This window comes from Lichenostomus cassidix, chromosome 1Aa (genome assembly GCF_008360975.1).
Source record: "Lichenostomus cassidix isolate B80296 chromosome 1Aa, HeHo_3.0, whole genome shotgun sequence".
Lineage (NCBI taxonomy): Eukaryota > Metazoa > Chordata > Aves > Passeriformes > Meliphagidae > Lichenostomus > Lichenostomus cassidix.
The window spans coordinates 19553564-19559563 of NC_139480.1; positions in this window are offsets into that span (position 1 = coordinate 19553564).

Genomic DNA, 6000 nt, shown 5'->3' on the forward strand with positions numbered 1-6000 from the left:
GTAATCAATCAAGGCCAAGCACCATCTCAAAATATTAAAAACTACAAGGTCATCTGAAGTCAATCGTGCAGATAGTAGCTATCCATGTAGCTACAATCTGTGTCACAAGTTGAAAGTTAAGAAGAGCTCACCAGAATCCTAGAATCCTAGACTGTTTTGGGTTGGAAGGGGACCTTGAAATCCATCAAGTTCCAACCCACCTGCCATGGGCAGGGACGCCTTCCACTAGATCAGGTTGCTCAGAGCTCCATCCAGCCTTGTCTTGAACGCTTCCAGAGATGGGGCATCCCCAACTTCCCTGGGCAACCAGTTCCAGTGCCTCTCTACCCTCCCAGTAAAGAATTTTCTCCTAATAGCTAATTTAAGCCTACTTTCCATCAATTTGAACAGATTCCCACTTGTCCTGTCACTGCATGCTCTTGTAAATAGTCTTGCCCCATCTTTCCTGTAAGTTTACTTCAGGTACTGGAAGGACTCAATTAGCTCCCCCCAAAGGCTTCTGTTTTCCAGGCTGAACAATCCTAATTCTCTCAGTCTTTCCTCACAGGAGAGGTGCTCCATCCCTCTGGTCAACTGAATCACAAACTGACTTTTTGAAAGAAAAATGTATACTTAAATACAGAACAGGCACGTGGGTTGTTCAATTTAGATGTTTGGTTTGAGGTTTGAGGGGGGTGGGAATGTGATTAATTAATTAATTTCAATTTAAAAAAAAATATCATTATGAGTATATCCTTCAAAACTACACTATTCTCACAATGTCTGTTAAATATTTTGCATTTCTTCCATGAGATTAGATGATGATATATAATTTAACTCCCACTTGATGTGACAGAGGGAGATGCTATGTATTTCTCTTTCCTTATTCTTTTCTATCTAGTTTTGGATGTTTGACCAGTTATGCACTGTCTTGCTCTTAGTCTCAGCATTTACAGCACCCTGACCTGGAGATCATATTCATAGAAGGGAACTGCTAAAACTGCAATTGCTTTAAGTACACAGGGGAGGAAAAAAATCCCACCTTAAATAATCTATTGAAACCCCACCACAAACTCCTGAACCAGCATCACCAATATCTCCCAAGCACCTGCCACTTATTTAACAGAGACTCTATTTAATTAGAGACAGTTTATCCTATACCAATTACTCAAACTACCTTCTGTTCTACAGTGGATCTTAGCAATTGTGATGGGTGGTAGAGTTAAGAACCCAAAAATTAAATTCACATAATACCTCAGAAAAAAGTGACAAATCTGCATGGACACTGTTAAGCTGCAACAAGTTATTCCAATAATGAGTGTATGTTTAGCATGTAATTATTGTCTTTCTGAATCCCAAGGGACTAGTACGTGAAGTAAAGTATTATGTAAAGTATTAATTCAGTTTAAAAAAAAATTATCTGCATGCCTACTGAGTTTTGAGCCCCTAAAAATTCGTACTTACAGTTCAAATATGTGTATTTGAGTTAACCAGCTTATAATGCAAAAAACCAAATCATTATGGATTGCTTACCATTAAAAAAAAAAGTAATCTGTTAAATTATTTTTATTATGACAATTACAGTAATTTCTTTCATGGGGCATGCTACCAGTTGTGCTGGCTATGAATTGAATAAGAAACAGCATCGGTTGAAATGTGGATGCAACAACATTTATCTGCAATTCCTCACACATGCACTCTGGGCTTCAGGTATTGTACAAAATACCTTTGAAGCTGAAGCCCTGAAGATGGTTCAAGCACACCATCAGCTTAAGTGATTTATTCATGATTATTAAGTATTCACTGTGATAAATACAAACACCCCCAGCAAGGTTTTCTATTTGCCAAACCCCACACATGGCTTCTGCAGTTTCATATTTATAACTGCTTCTCTTTGAAGATCCTCTGAGATGGCCTGAGATCTCTGTAAAACTTTTGGAAACTTTTGAGAACCTACTCATCCTCTGCTGCTTTTCTGGACTTATAATGATAATTAAGAGATTTCTAAGCACTCTCAGAAAGAGAACAGCCATGACACCTCTTCTCCCTTGTCTAATCGCTAGAGAGAAAAAATGTATAGAATGTACTTAAATAATGCAGTTGAACTTTTTTATGAGCAAAACCCCCTTCATCATCTTGAATTACTTATTTGTAATGAGTTACTTGTTCAACACTAGCCAAAATAAAGTTTATCCACTTACAAAGAACTGATCGAATCAGAACTCTTAGAATTCTGTTGCAATGCTGTTAATCTCTTATTGTTAATTCAGCATGTTAAGAGAAAGGAAGCTGATTTTTATTCACTTAACAGAACCCCAAAGACAAGATTGTTCTGTTATGAACAAATGCTTCAAGGATTTTCTGCCAGTGCTGTTTCCTCTCCAGCTGGGAAAAAAGTTTTCTTCCCAATTAATACAAGTCAATCATTCTCTGCCTCAAATTCATCTTTGAAGTTTCCAGTGATCTCAATGTTCCTTTTATGAACATGTATTTCTTTTCAGTACATATCCTTCTTATTAAAGGGTATTTTAATTCATATTTGTTGGTTAAGGTTAGAAAAGTTGAACTGTAAGTTTCATATGGCAAGTACAAAAAATATTGGCAATTATATATGATACCTATACACACATGGTCAGAGGATGTTGTCCTGGTACTTTCAAGACAGCCATGTTCTGCAGCTGCAAAATACCTTCTTATCTTGGAATTTGGGTACTGTACACTGTTGTGAGGTGATGTGTGATATTTTCACAAAAATCCTCTGAAAGGAGGTGGCTGCAAGGAAAGTTGTCTGATACCAGTAACAGAGAACAACAGTCAGCTATTCCACGCAACAATCATTTAACCTCACAAATTAGAGCAACAAAGTAATTAATTTCCATTACGCTAAGCACTGAAGGTCTAGCAGTAATCTTGTCTCTGGAATTCAATTTTAATGTGAGAAATTGGAAGAGTGCCAGTATTTTGGCTTATACTACAAAGGTGGTAACAGAGATACTTTTTGTCATAAACAACCAATTTGATTAACAGTGTAACAGGACAGACTGTCCTCACTGTGTCTCGTATCATCACCTTGAGTCCTTACACACTCTTTCCAAACTCTCCTCTGGGAAGACCAAGTTTGCTATATTTTAATCTGATATTAGTCTTCAAGCATAAATAATACATGGAGATGAGCTAAAATGTCTCATTGATTAAAATTCTACACTGTGAGCTTGTCACATTTCAATGTGCAAATTGCTTCTGTCTGGCCCGCATTCAGAAGTCAGTCATCTAAATATATATATACACACTTGCTTGATTTTAAGTTTAGTATCACAGCTGAACCACAGATTAGAATCAGAAGAGATTTTTCTCTACAATGAATTTTTAAGTAATGATGTATCTGGTCAACTGATTACCTAACGAGATGACTGTATTACATGATGTGGCTGTCTTCACACAACTGTGAAGAGCTCAGGCAAGTCAGGGTTGAAAGCTGCACCTTAGGTTTTTACCATGGTTTGCAGCACTTTAACTATAGCTATAGTCCTCGGAGAGCCCAAGAAACCAGCAAAATGGAAAGGCTGTGGATACCAAATTTGCATAGTAATAGCTTTTTACATGTTTACAAGCAATTCTTAAACACCAAATGCATCTAGGTAGTTTCCTCGGGAAGCAAACACAAAAGTCAGCCCCAGTAAGAGCAAGGATTAATTATTTGTCCTCACATATTAATGATTAGTACTGCAGAGACTGTACATTAAGTGCAAAGGTGGTCAGGGAATTATGCTGTGTGTTACCCTGCCACATGCTCAAAAAGTTTGGATTTCAAAGTCATATAAATAATGTTCAAAGACTGAAATGCTTCCCTTGAAAGCAGCGGTCATACTTGCACAGGCACCTTCAGAGAAAAGGGATGTTAGAGAATCCATACATTTGTCCTGGTGTGGGAACTTGTTTCTTAAAACCACGTCAGAAGGAGAAATTATTTCAAAGTGATTTCTGCTATTTGAAAGCAGTATGTCCATAAAAGCTCTTTTTTTAGGGGTTTGATTTTATTTGCAGATCAGATAACAAGATTATTTTCTAGATTCAGAAAGTATCCAATAAACTCAATAATTCAGCATATTGAGCCAAAAGCTCAACAGAAAAAGTACAATCCTGCCTTGACCAGAATCATCTTCAAATATACTGCTATGTGAAGAAGACGTTTCTCTCAGGAAGGCACACTGATTGAAACAGGGTAATGGAAGTAACAGAGTTAATGGCCACCAGCAAAAGAAATGGGTGGGAAAAAATGCATATAAACCACTGTCATGCTTTCTGCCAAGAGCTGAAGAAAAGGAATGCAAAAACATTGATTTCTCACCAGAATATTTTTCAGTTTACTAGCGCTGGGACCAAGTATTTTCTTCCTTAGCATATTATAACTTAGGAGCAACTGATATTATCTGTAACTGGTGACCATAAGACAGAGACTGGTAAGGTTTCCATGCTTACCTTGTAAAAAATTTTAAAACACCACACAATCATATTGCAATAGCAAAAAACTACAAGATGTAATTCTTTTAAGAATGAAGGCTGTTAAAATGAAATTATTCTTGAAGTATTATTTTCTATTAATCAATCTTTAAAAAATGCATACTTTTACTTTTTAAATTTTACTTCATGCTGCCAATTGACAGTTTTAAAGAAAAATATGGCACCTGCAGAGACATCTTTCCAAATAAGAAGTTTTAAAAAATTTATTTGACTTGTTAGAAAATTTGTTCTTTAGTTATCATTACATGGAGGGATGAGAAGCTAGCAATAACAGAATTAATACATTGCACTAGATCTGTTTATGAAAAAATCTAACATATACACAGAAATCCATAAACAAACAAGGGCAGATAAATGTCTGCTGGTAATTTGAGATTATGCATGACACATTCTGGCATGTGCATCATATTTATACGCACAACAATTTCATGTTTATCCATTTAGCTGCATGCAGCGGGTGACGGTGCAGAAAGCAAGAACCATTTCAGAGAGGCAAATTGCATGGAAATAAAGTCTTTTTCAATTGCCCAGCATTTTCTGAGGGTCGAGGCCATGCACCCTGACAGACAGCTATGAGGAAGGTAGGACTGATCTGTAGCAGTGCACGCATGCTGCATTGACCCAGGTTATTAAGATAATGATAGAGTAGCTATTTCAACATTTTCAATGAATGAATAACCTGAATTTTCCACACTAGCAGAAAACACTAAGAAGTTCCCAGAAAACCAAATCAGTAAAATGATGAGTAACCTCACAGTAAACTGACAAACCATATAGCTATAAAGGGATTTTGGCAGCCAGTTGTCACCTCCATAACTTTGTCTGCGTTGCCCCTCATCAAGACACAAATCAAAGATACCTAAAAAGCATTAGAGTAATTTGCAGGAGATAAGTGCATGCCTCTGTTGGAGTTCATAGGAATGACTTGAATCCATCATGCTTTATAGGAAATGGCAAATCTTGAAAAACATAATAATTTGATTTTAATTTGTAAATCCTTCTTACATGTTGCACTGTTTCCACTAAGTTTAAAAAATACTTTGTTTCATGAAAGCTATATACTATACTTACACCTCTTCAAAACACTAAATGGTATCTAGCCTGCAAAATTATCAGTTTATTCCCAGGGATCAGATCCCAAGGGCAAAACCATTAATGACCGACAGCAGTGCATGCAGAGCTCCAATGAAACTAGTCTTTTAACAGCAACACATTCCTCTAGTTTTCTAGAAGCTTCAAAACTTGTCTGACCTGAATTTATTTTATGGACCTGACAGAAAAGACTTCCCCTCCCTCCACTTCTGTGAATAAGCAGAATACCTTCAATAATACAAGTATTTTAAACCCTGCTTTACATGTGAAGAAAGGTTAACATCACCAGAAAGCCCAGCTGTGAAACAGGGCTTGAAACAGGGAACGCAGCATACTATAAAGAAAGGAAAGAAAAACAAAATCTCGGATGTCTTCTTTCAAAATAAAAGAAAGTACTTCAAAGGCTCT